The sequence below is a fragment of the Bufo gargarizans genome, chromosome 5 (genome assembly GCF_014858855.1).
Source record: "Bufo gargarizans isolate SCDJY-AF-19 chromosome 5, ASM1485885v1, whole genome shotgun sequence".
NCBI lineage: Eukaryota > Metazoa > Chordata > Amphibia > Anura > Bufonidae > Bufo > Bufo gargarizans.
In genome coordinates, this window is record NC_058084.1 from 272,659,357 (window position 1) to 272,672,312 (window position 12,956).

Here is a 12,956-nt window from a genome sequence, read left to right on the forward strand (position 1 = left end):
AATCAAAATCTGTAAAAAATGCCCTGTGAAATCCAAACGGTGCTCTTTGGAATGTGGGCCCCTTTGCCCACCTAGGCTGCAAAAAAGTGTCACACATCTGGTATCGCCGTACTCAGAAGAAGTAGGGCAATGTGTTTTGGGGTGTCTTTTTACATATACCCATGCTGGGTGAGAGAAATATTTTGGCAAAAGACAACCTTTCCCATTTTTTTTATACAAAGTTGGCATTTGACCAAGATATTTATCTCACCCAGCATGGGTATATGTAAAATGACATGCCAAAACACATTCCCCAACTTCTCCTGAGTACGGCGATACCACATGTGTGACACTTTTTTGCCGCCTAGGTGGGCAAAGGGGCCCACATTCCAAAGAGCACCTTTCGGATTTCATAGGCCATTTTTTACACATTTTGATTGCAAACTACTTCACACGCACTTGGGCCCCTAAAATGCCAGGGCAGTATAACTACCCCACAAGTGACCCCATTTTGGAAAGAAGACACCCCAAGGTATTCCGTGAGGGGTATGGCGAGTTCCTAGAATTTTTTATTTTTTGTCGCAAGTTAGTGGAATTTTTTTTTTATCATTTTCCGCTAACTTGTGACAAAAAATAAAAAATTCTAGGAACTCGCCATGCCCCTCACAGAATACCTTGGGGTGTCTTTTTTCAAAAATGGGGTCACTTGTGGGGTAGTTATACTGCCCTGGCATTTTAGCGGCCCATATGCGTGAGAAGTAGTTTGAAATCAAAATCTGTAAAAAATGCCCTGTGAAATCCAAAAGGTGCTCTTTGGAATGTGAGCCCATTTGCCCACCTAGGCGGCAAAAAAGTGTCACACATGGGGTATCGCCGTACTCAGGAGAAGTTGGGGAATGTGTTTTGGGGTGTCATTTTACATATACCCATGCTGGGTGAGATAAATATCTCGGCAAAAGACAACTTTTCCCATTTTTTTATACAAAGGTGGCATTTGACCAAGATATTTATCTCACTCAGCATGGGTATATGTAAAATGACACCCCAAAACACATTGCCCTACTTCTCCTGAGTACGGCGATACCACATGGGTGACACTTTTTTGCAGCCTAGATGCGCAAAGGTGCCCAAATTCCTTTTAGGGGGGAATTTTTTGACATTTGGATCCCAGACTTCTCACGCTTTAGGGCCCCTAAAAAGCCAGGGCAGTATAAATACCCCACATGTGACCCCATTTTGGAAAGAAGACACCCCAAGGTGTCACTTTCCGCTAACTTGGGACAAAAATTTAAATCTTTCATGGACTCAATATGCCCCTCAGCGAATACCTTAGGGTGTCTTCTTTCCAAAATGGGGTCATTTGTGGGGTGTTTGTACTGCCCTGGCATTTGAGGGTCTCCGCAATCATTACATGTATGGCCAGCATTAGGAGTTTCTGCTATTCTCCTTATATTGAGCATACAGGTAATGAGATTTTTTTTTTCCGTTCAGCCTCTGGGCTGAAAGAAAAAAATGAACGGCACAGATTTCTTCATTCGCATCAATCAATGTGGATGAAAAAGTCTCTGCCAAAAAAAAAAAAGGAGGGGAAAGGCGTCTGCCAGGACATAGGAGCTCCGCCCAACATCCATACCCACTTAGCTCGTATGCCCTGGCAAACCTGATTTCTCCATTCACATCAATCGATGTGGATGAATAAATCATTGCCGGGATTTTTTAATTTTTTATATATACAAAGTGTTTGCCAAAGCATATGAACACCGCCACCTCCTCAGCTCATATGCCTCGGCAAACGTATCTTTTACTGCAGAGGAGAAATCTCGTCTTGCAGCGCCGCATACACCGACTTGTGTGTAATCTGACAGCAGCGCAATGCTTCTGTCAGAATGCACATCAGTGCTGCAGCTAGTCGATCGGTTGGTCCACCTGGAAGGTAAAAAAAAACAAAGCAAAAAAGAAAAAACCAGGCCGCAACGCAATAATTTTATTAACTCTATAATAACATTTGAACAGAACATATAAACTTTATTTCACTTTTGGAACTGAACGTTAACTTTTTTGCTTACTGGTGTTTTTTTTTTTTGTTTTTTGTTTTTTACCTTTATAGGACAAACCTCTCCTTCCCCATGGGACAATGTGAAAAGCGCAAATCGCCCCAAAGATGTGGCGAAGTGCATTATGCACTTTGTCCCAGGTGAAAGGAGAGGTTTGCAGCAGCTGTGTGTGAATGGGCCCTAATAGCCCTGTGTACCTGTCCTTTGAGATGTGATCCCTATGCTAGGTGTTCCTGTGTGTGGTACTTCCGGAAACACTCCCCTAAGCATAGGGCAGGGTGGTCAGGGCAGTCTGGACAGAAATAGCGGATGTCACGCCTTATTCCACTCCTGCTACAGACACGACATCTTTTTCGGGGTGACGGTTGGGTTGAGGTACCAGCAACGACATTGGGGAAATGTCGCTCGTGTAGACGGCTAACTACACTGGTGGATGGGGCCACGGAACCTCCTGGGTACAGTAGGTTCTCGATGATCTCTTCCTGAAATTTGAGGAAGGATCCTGTTCTCCCAGCATTACTGTAGAGAACAAAACTATTAGGGCTGTTTCACACGAGCGGATGCCGTACGTGGCATCCGCTCCGTGAAAGAGTGCCAAGACCCGATGCAGACTGATAATGCTCCGTGCCTCTCTGTGATCTCTTTACTACGAAATCACAGTGACAACTGTCTTACAAATGGGAGGCTAGCGAAGTACCGGAGGCCGCTGCGGTTGATAAAAAATATCAAAACAGATTTTTTTTATCGCCGCAGCACTTGTAAAGTGATTGTGCAGTGATCAAAAATATATATATTTTTTGTCACTGCGGCAGGGCGGGCGTGGGTGAACGCACATGTGGGCGACCGATCAGGCCTGATCGGGCAAACACTGCGTTTTGGGTGGAGGGCGAACTAAGGTGACACTAATACTATTATAGATCTAACTGTGATCAGTTCTGATCACTTACAGATACTATAAAAGTACAAATGCTGATTAGCGATACGCTAATCAGCCAATAAGTGACTGCGGTGCGGTGGGCTGGGCGCTAAACGATCGCTAACTACCTAACCAAGGGGCCTAAACTATTCCTAAAACCTAACAGTCAATACCAGTGAAAAAAAAAGTGACAGTTTACACTGATCACTTTTTTCCTTTCACTAGGTGATTGACAAGGGTGATCAAGGGGTTAATTGGGGTGCAGGGGGGTGATCTGGGGCTAAGTGTGTGGTGTTTGGTGCTACTCACTGTGATTCCTGCTCCTCTGCTGAGACCAACCGACCAAAAGGACCAGCAGAGGAGCAGGGAAGCCATTTAACACATTATATTTACAAAATATAATGTGTTAGATGGCTTGTGATTGGATTTTTTTTAAATTATCAGCTTGCCAGCCACGATCATTGGCTGGCAAGCTGATAACGTGACCCCCCTTGAACAAATACCGGCCCGCGATGCGCATGCGCGGGCCGGCTAAGCGCGTCGTCTCGCAAGCTGCCGCCTCCGGACCGCGATCCTGCGTTAGGCGGTCCGGAGGCGGTTAAAGTATGCACTAACATACAGCCAGGTCCATAAATATTGGGACATTGACACAATTGTAAAATTTTTGTCTCTACACCATCACAATGGATTTGAAATGAAACGAACAAGATGTGCTTTAACTGCAGACTGTCAGATTTAATTTGAAGGTATTTACATCCAAATCAGGTGAACGATGTAGGAATTACAACAGTTTGCATATGTGCCTCCGACTTGTTAAGTGACCAAAAGTAATGGGACAATTGTCTTCTCAGCTGTTCCATGGCCAGGTGTGTTTTATTCCCTCATTATCCCAATTACAATGAGCAGATAAAAGGTCCAGAGTTCATTTCAAGTGTGCTATTTGCATTTGGAATCTGTTGCTGTCAACTCTCAAGTTGAGATCCAAAGATCTGTCACTATCAGTGAAGCTAGCCATCATTAGGCTGAAAAAACACAACAAACCCATCAGAGAGATAGCAAAAACATTATGCGTGGCCAAAACAACTGTTTGGAACATTCTTAAAAAAAAGGAACGCACCCGTGAGCTCAGCAACACCAAAAGACCCGGAAGACCACAGAAAACAACTGTGGTGGATGACTGAAGACTTCTTTCCCTGGTGAAGAAAACACCCTTTACAACAAACAGTTGGCCAGATCAAGAACACTCTTCAGGAGGTAGGTGTATGTGTCAAAGTCAACAATCAAGAGAAGACTTCACCAGAGTGAATACAGAGGGTTCACCACAAGATGTAAACCATTGGTGAGCCTCAAAAACAAGAAGGCCAGATTAGAGTTTGCCAAACGACATCTAAAAAAGCCTTCACAGTTCTGGAACAACATCCTATGGACAGATGAGACCAAGATCAACTTGTACCAGAGTGATGAGAAGAGTATGGAGAAGGAAAGGAACTGCTCATGATCCTAAGCATACCACCTCATCAGTGAAGCATGGTCGTGGTAGTGTCATGGGGTGGGCATGTATGGCTGCCAATGGAACTGGTTCTCTTGTATTTATTGATGATGTGACTGCTGACAAAAGCATCAGGATGAATTCTGAAGTGTTTCAGGCAATATTATCTGCTCATATTCAGCCAAATGCTTCAGAACTCATTGGACTGCGCTTCACAGTGCAGATGGACAATGACCTAAAGCATACTGCAAAAGCAACCAAAGAGTTTTTTTAAGGGAAAGAAGTGGAATGTTATGCAATGGCCAAGTCAATCAAGTGACCTGAATCCGATTGAGCATGCTTTTCACTTGCTGAAGACAAAACTAAAGGGAAAATGCCCCAAGAACAAGCAGGAACTGAAGACATTTGCAGTAGAGGCCTGGCAGAGCATCACCAGGCATGAAACCCAGCGCCTGGTGATATCTATGTGTTCCAGACTTCAGGCTGTAATTGACTGCAAAGGATTTGCAACCAAGTTTTAAAAAGTGAAAGTTTGATTCATGATTATTCTGTCCCATTACTTTTGGTCCCTTAAAGGGGTTATCCGACTTAAAAAAATATGTGTTAGGGCTGCTTTATACATCATTAAAGATACATTTCTAATGTACTCACTTTATTGAGTTTCCACACTGCTGATTTGGGTCATGTGACCCCCGACGTCATCAACCCTTCTCTGGCACTGACGTCTCGTTTACAAGCTTCTCCCTGCTTGAGGGAGTGGCCCAGCTCTGTAAACAAGACGTCAGAGCCTTTGGTGCCCGCCCCCTCTCTCCGACTGCCGCAATCGAATTAGCATATCAATAGAGCAGCAGGGCGGTCATTACCATACACAGGGCTGACTGCAAAATAGAAGCTCCTGTGTTGCACTGAAAGAGTGTACAGAAGAGCTCTGATTAGGAAAGGGTTACCCAGGTGCTGCCAGTCGCTGTATTGCTGTGATCCAGGAGCAGGAATAAAGGACAAGCACCTCAGCCAATAAAAGGGAGAAGGCAAGTCAGGACAGCCAATCAGATGAAAGACCCGCCCTCGCTGTTGTTTACACTGGAGAGTAAAGACATGTGCTTCTGCCTGGGCTCTTAGATTTCCCGGGGAGAGGAAGGTGGGTGTGACTGCATTGTGTATATTGTGTGTATGGAGCGGTGGGGGACATTGCATTGTGTGTATGGAGGGGTGGGGGTGACTGCATTGTGTATATTGTGTGTATGGAGGGGTGGGAGACACTGCATTGTGTGTATGGGGTGGGGGAGGGGGACACTGCATTGTGTGTATGGAGGGGTGGGGGAAACTGCATTGTGTGTATGGGGTGGGGATGACTGCATGTGTATATTGTGTGTATGGGGTGGGGGAGGGGGATACTGCATTGTGTATATTGTGTGTATGGAGGGGTGGGGGACACTGCATTGTGTGTATGGGGTGGGGGAGGGGGACACTGCATTGTGTATATTGTGTGTAGGAGTGGGGGAGGGGACACTGCATTGTGTATATTGTGTGTATGGAGGGGTGGGGGTGACTGTATTGTGTGTATGGAGGGGTGGGGGACACTGCATTGGGTGTATGGGGTGGGGGTGACTGCATTGTGTATATTGTGTGTATGGAGCGGTGGGGGACACTGCATTGTGTGTATGGAGGGGTGGGGGTGACTGCATTGTGTATATTGTGTGTATGGAGGGGTGGGAGACACTGCATTGTGTGTATGGGGTGGGGGAGGGGGACACTGCATTGTGTGTATTGTGTGTATGGAGGGGTGGGAGACACTGCATTGTGTGTATGGGGTGGGGGAGGGGGACACTGCATTGTGTGTATGGAGGGGTGGGGGACACTGCATTGTGTGTATGGGGTGGGGATGACTGCATGTGTATATTGTGTGTATGGGGTGGGGGAGGGGGATACTGCATTGTGTATATTGTGTGTATGGAGGGGTGGGGGACACTGCATTGTGTGTATGGGGTGGGGGAGGGGGACACTGCATTGTGTATATTGTGTGTAGGGGTGGGGGAGGGGACACTGCATTGTGTATAGTGTGTATGGAGGGGTGGGGGTGACTGTATTGTGTGTATGGAGGGGTGGGGGACACTGCATTGTGTATATTGTGTGTATGGGGTGGGGGAGGGGGACACTGTATTGTGTGTATGGGGTGGGGGTGGGGGACACTGCATTGTATATATTGTGTGTATGGAGGGGTGGGGACACGGCATTGTCTATGGGGGGAGGGGGGACAGTGACTACATAGTATATAGTCAACATAGATATGGCTGTAATATAGCTTAGATAGATATAGGTGTCATATATGACACCTATATCTATCTAAGCTATATTAGATACATACAGCTTAGATACACAGAGCTGCCTCAGAGCTTAGATACACAGAGCTGCCTCAGAGCTTAGATACACAGAGCTGCCATATAGCTTAGATACACACAGCTGCCATAGAGCTTAGATACACACAGCTGCCATAGAGCTTAGATACATAGAGCCTGTGTTTCTGCAATGTGACAGGATGACCTGTCTGTGTGAGCTAGGAGATGATCATGTGACTGGTTTATGCAAAGTTAGGATGTGCAGAGCAGGGTGAGGGGAAGGTCAGATTGTTCACGCCCAGAAATATTCATGAGGCAGAGCTCAGGCTTTGTTGTTACACGCCCCCTCAGCATGTACTTCAGCATGTAAACACTGCAATGACAGAACCATGAAAAGGTGTAAGTATGGGTTTTAACTTGATGTAAATACCCTCAAATTAGAGCTGTCAGTCTGCAGTTAAAGCACATCTTGTTCGTTTCATTCCAAATCCATTGTGGTGGTGTATAAAACCAAAAATGTTAGAATTGTGTCGATGTCCCAATATTTATGGACCTGACTGTATGTGAAAATCATTTCTCCGTGTTAGAGGTGTCCATAGCCTGTTACCACAATCAATATATATATCACCTTTCCACGGTATGGGTGATAAGAGTCTGATCACTTGGCCTGACGTCCTGCTGCTCACTAGAATGGGGGTCCTGAGCCCCTCTCTCATCTTCACTGCGCAGAGTTTTAATTGGACGGCAGTCAAGCATTCGTCCTGCCACTCCATTCAAGGTCTATGTTCTGCTTTCTCGGTCAGCCCCATATACTGACAGCATTTAAAAACTGCCACTAAAAACACGTAGTACTGGGTATTTTTATGTGGTTTTACACAAAAAAAAAGTCTGAGCCCAGGCATACATTGGCAGTTTGCCATCTTACCATTACCAGAAGTCCTTGTGTGTGTATACAGCCCCTTCTGAGATGTAGATCCAGCACCGTTCATGAGCATGTTTGATATTGTGCTATATTGTGCTACATTGTTTACTAGTTTCTTCTTATGGGCCCTATATGTAGACTTGTGCTTGTTCTTTGCTTTAGACTCCTGACAGCGCAATAGCTGAAATAGAAGAACATTTGAAAACAGGCTTTGAAAGGAATCAAAGGGTCTTTAAAGCAAGAATGCTAGAAATTTTTCGAAAGGTAAGTATCTCTATACAGAGTGTTTTGAGGGGAGGTGTCATCAGAGAATAACATAGGGAGTCATTTATCATTTCAGATGGTTTTATGTGGCATTTAAGTCTGGTTTTCCATTGTGTGGTTGCACCAAATTTATGAAATGGTGCACAGTTTTCATGCATTTGGTGCAACTGCACTGTGTTATATGACTAAAGCCTCAATCATACGTCCGTGTTCAAATCCGTGAGGAGGTGGTCAGTGATGTATCCGTGAAGCTGAATAATTTTCAAAGCATCTCTTCTTAACCCCTTTGGGACACAGCCTTATTTCACCTTAAGGACCAGGCCATTTTTTGCAAATCTGACCAGTGTCACTTTAAGTGGTGATAACTTTAAAACGCTTTGACTTATCCAGGCCATTCTGAGATTGTTTTTTCGTCACTGAAGAGGGGGTTTTTGCTTCTTGGAAAATGGAGATTTATGTATATCTCTGTTTTCCATCCCTTCTATCCTATTCCTAGCATGTTGCACTTGTTTCCCATACAACCCGAATATCCTGTGTATAATTACACCGCCTCCAGTTCTTCATATACCCCAGAAGCAACACACAACCCTTGCAGATACTTATATATAAAAATAGTTTACTGATAACATAAAGATGACAAAGCAATGGACATTATACATAGAGATACAGACAATACATAGAGGACACCACCACACACAGCCACCTCCGTTCCTGCGCAACCTGGATGCTAAGCAAATGTGGCTAATAATGTGTATGTATATGAAGTATATCCAGAGTCCACCAATATACAGTCTACTGGATCTACTCTTCTAACCAACTCACATCTAGTACCTGACCATTAGTATATGTACATATAGAGACACCTGCATAAACAGCATATATAATCTATTGGTAATGCAATTGCCGACTACAAATATCTATATGTCTACTGGGATATTATACTTATATACATACCCACATATAACTTAGCTTGCTCCTGAAGTGCTTTTGTTCCACTGGGTGGCAGGAAGAGAGGCCCAGCCTCACTCCCAACTTTCACCTATATCTTGCTGTGTCCCAGCCCCCCACCATAGACTCCACCCTGTGACCACCTAAATATCTTCCCCCATCTCTTGGTCAAGAGGATGTTGTTCAACTGCCTTAGATATGCTAACAAAGGACACAATGCTACTGGCCATACTGAATGGATGAATACCACTGGGTCCAATTATTATTAGGCATATTTGTGTGGTCATCAGGATGAGGTTCTGGCTGAAAGCCATATTTCCCTTAACAGTCACATATTGTACTTCATGACACTGGTAAAATGAAGTAAAAAAATAATAATTTTATTTATAAAAAAAAATACAAAATTTACCAAAAATGTGTAAAAAAATTGCAAATTTCCAAGTTTCAATTTCTCTACTTCTATAATACATAGTAATACCTCCAAAAATAATTACTTTAAATTCCCCATATGTCTATTTCATGTTTGGATCATTTTGGGAATGATATTTTATTTTTTGGGGATGTTACAAGTCTTAGAAGTTTAGAAGCAAATCTTCAAATTTTGTAGAAATTTTCAAAAATCCAATTTTTAGGGACCAGTTCAGGTCTGAAGTCACTTTGCGAGGCTTACATAATAGAAACCACCCAAAAATGACCCCATTCTAGAAACTACACCCCTCAAGGTACTCAAAACAGATTTTACAAACTTTGTTAACCCTTTAGGTGTTCCACAAGAATTAATGGAAAATAGAGATACAATTTCAAAATTTCACTTTTTTGGCAGATTTTCCATTTTAATATTTTTTTTACTTTTACAAAGCAAGGGTTAACAGCCAAACAAAACTCTATTTATTGCCCGGATTCTGTAGTTTACAGAAACACCCCATATGTGGTCATAAACTGCTGTACGGCAGACGGCAGGGCGCAGAAGGAAAGGAATGCCATACGGTTTTTGGAAGGCAGATTTTGCTGGACTTGTTTTTTTGACACCATGTCCCATTTGAAGCCCCCCTGATGCAACCCTAGAGTAGAAACTCCATAAAAGTGACCCCATCTAAGAAACTACACCCCTCAAGGTATTCAAAACTGATTTTACAAACGTCATTAACCCTTTACGTGTTCCACAAGAGTTATTGGCAAAGGGGATGAAATTCCTGAATTTAAATTTTGACAAATTTTTCATTTTAATCCATTATTTCCAGTAACAAAGCAAGGGTTAACAGCCAAACAAAACTCAATATTTATGGCCCTGATTCTGTAGTTTACAGAAACACCCCATATGTGGTCGTAAACTGCTGTACGGGCACACGGCAGGGCGCAGAAGGAAAGGAATGCCATATGGTTTTTGGAAGGCAGATTTTGCTGGACTGATTTTTTTGACACCATGTCCTATTTGAAGCCCCCCTGATGCACCCCTAGAGTAGAAACTCCCAAAAAAGTGACCAGATTTTAGAAACTACGGATAGGGTGGCAGTATTGTTTGTACTAGTTTAGGGTACATAGGATTTTTGGTTGCTCTATATTACACTTTTTGTGAGGCAAGGTAACAAGAGATAGCTGTTTTGGCACCGTTTTTATTTTTGTTATTTACAAGATTCATTTGACAGGTTAGATCATGTGGTATTTTTATAGACCAGGTTGTCACAGATGCGGCGATAGCTAATATGTATACTTTTTTTTATTTATGTAAGTTTTACACAATGATTTCTTTTTTGAAACCAAAAAAAAAATCATGTTTTAGTGTTTCCATAGTCTGAGAGCCATAATTTTTTCAGTTTTTGGGCGATTGCCTTGGGTAGGGTATAATTTTTGCGGGATGAGATGACAGTTTTATTGCCACTATTTTGAGTTGCGTGTGACTTTTTGATTGCTTGCTATTACACTTTTTGTGATGTAAGGTGACAAAAAAATAGTTTATTTAGCACAGTTTTTATTTGACATTTTTTACGGTGTTCATCTGAGAGGTTAGGTCATGTGACATTTTTATAGAGCCGGTCGATACGGAGGCGGCGATACCTAATAGGTATGCCTTTTTTTCCCCCCAATTTTTCCTAAATGTTTTTATTTTATTTTTGCGGAAAATTACGTTTGTTTATTTTTACTTGAAACTTTTAATTTTTTGGGGGGAAATCGTTATTTTTTTGACTTTTTTTTGTCCCACTTTGGGACTTGAACTTTTGGGGGTCTAATCCTTTACAATGCATTCCAATACTTCTGTATTGGAATGCATTGGCTGTATGAGTAATACTGTGTGTACTACAGATACAGCTTCCGGCCTGTGAGATCCAGGGGGCTGTGGCAGTGATCAGAAACCGTACCGTCATGTGTCCTGAAGAGGTTAATGATGTGTAAAACCGGATGGTTTTTAAGGACCCATAGACTATAATGGACGTCATGGATTTGTGAACCATGGACAAAATAGGGCATGCTAAAAGTGCTAAAAATACTGACCCATGGACCGTGCTAAAACACTGATGTCTGAATACACACATTAAAATGAATGGGGACGTGTGCTGTCCATGGAGAACACGTACAGCATACATCCGTGAAACAATGATGTAGTGTGACGCAGGGCTCTGCGTCCGCGGCAATTAACCCCTCAGGTGCTGCACCTGAGGGGTTAACTGCCTCTGATTGCAGCTCCGTGTCATAGAGGTCGGGTTCCGGCAATGTGTTTCTGCCTCCGGCTGTATTTGTATTAAAACATCGCCCCCCCCCCCCCCACTCAGTATTAAAAACATTAGTGGTGCAGTGCGCCCTCCCCCTTCTCCCTCCCCAGTATTAAAATCATTGTTGGCGGAGTGCGACATCCCCTCCCCCTAAGTATTAAGTCATTATTGGCGCAGTGCGCCCCCCACCCCCCAGTATTTAAACCATTGGTGGCAGTGGCCACAGAGTCCCCTCACCTCCTCTTATTGGAGTCAGTGGCAGCTTCTGATTAGAGCCCCAGCAGTGTAATCCTGGGGCTCCGATCGGTTACCATGGCAGCCAGGATGCTACTGATGCCCTGGCTGCCATGGTAATCTCCCTGCTGCTGTGTGCACTATGTACAGGGCAGCAGGGAGAGTGTAAAGTCCTATTTAGAGATCTATTAGGGTGAATAGGACGAGGGATTAAAAGATCCCAGGTTCTGGCCCCTAAGGGGGGGAAATAGTTATTAACTAAAAAGTGTAAAAAAAAAAAAAAGTAAAAAAATAAATAAAAATATTAAGTATAAATTACCCAATTTCACATATAAAATATATAAATTAATAAATAAACATATCGCCACGTCAGAAAAGTCCAAACTATTAAAATATAAAATAAAAAAAATCTATGCAGTAAACGCCAAAACAGAAAAAAAGGCACGATTCGCCATTTGTTTGTTTATTTTTTCGCGTGGTATCGAATATCGCAATACATTTTATGGTATTGAAATTGAATAATAAATTGGGTATTGCAACAACTCTACTCTGTACACTGCCACTGTATATGTGTGTGCGGTTTGGTACACTGGCGCTGTATATGTATGTTCGGTTCGGTACACTGCCGCTGTATATGTGTGTGCGACTGTACACTGCCACTGCATACAGTTGCAAGAAAAAGTATGTGAACCCTTTGGAATGATATGGATTTCTGCACAAATTGGTCACAAAATGTGATCTGATCTTCATCTAAGTCACAACAATAGACAATCACAGTCTGCTTAAACTAATAACACACAAATAATTAAATGTTACCATGTTTTTATTGAACACACCATGTAAACATTCACAGTGCGGGTGGAAAAAGTATGTGAACCCTTGGATTTAATAACTGGTTGAACCTCCTTTGGCAGCAATAACTTCAACCATACGTTTCCTGTAGTTCCAGATCAGACATGCACAACGGTCAGGAGTAATTCTTGACCATTTCTCTTTACAGAACTGTTTTAGTTCAGCAATATTCTTGGGATGTCTGGTATGAATAGTTTCCTTGAGGTCATGCCACAGCATCTCAATCGGGTTGAGGTCAGGACTCTTACTGGGCC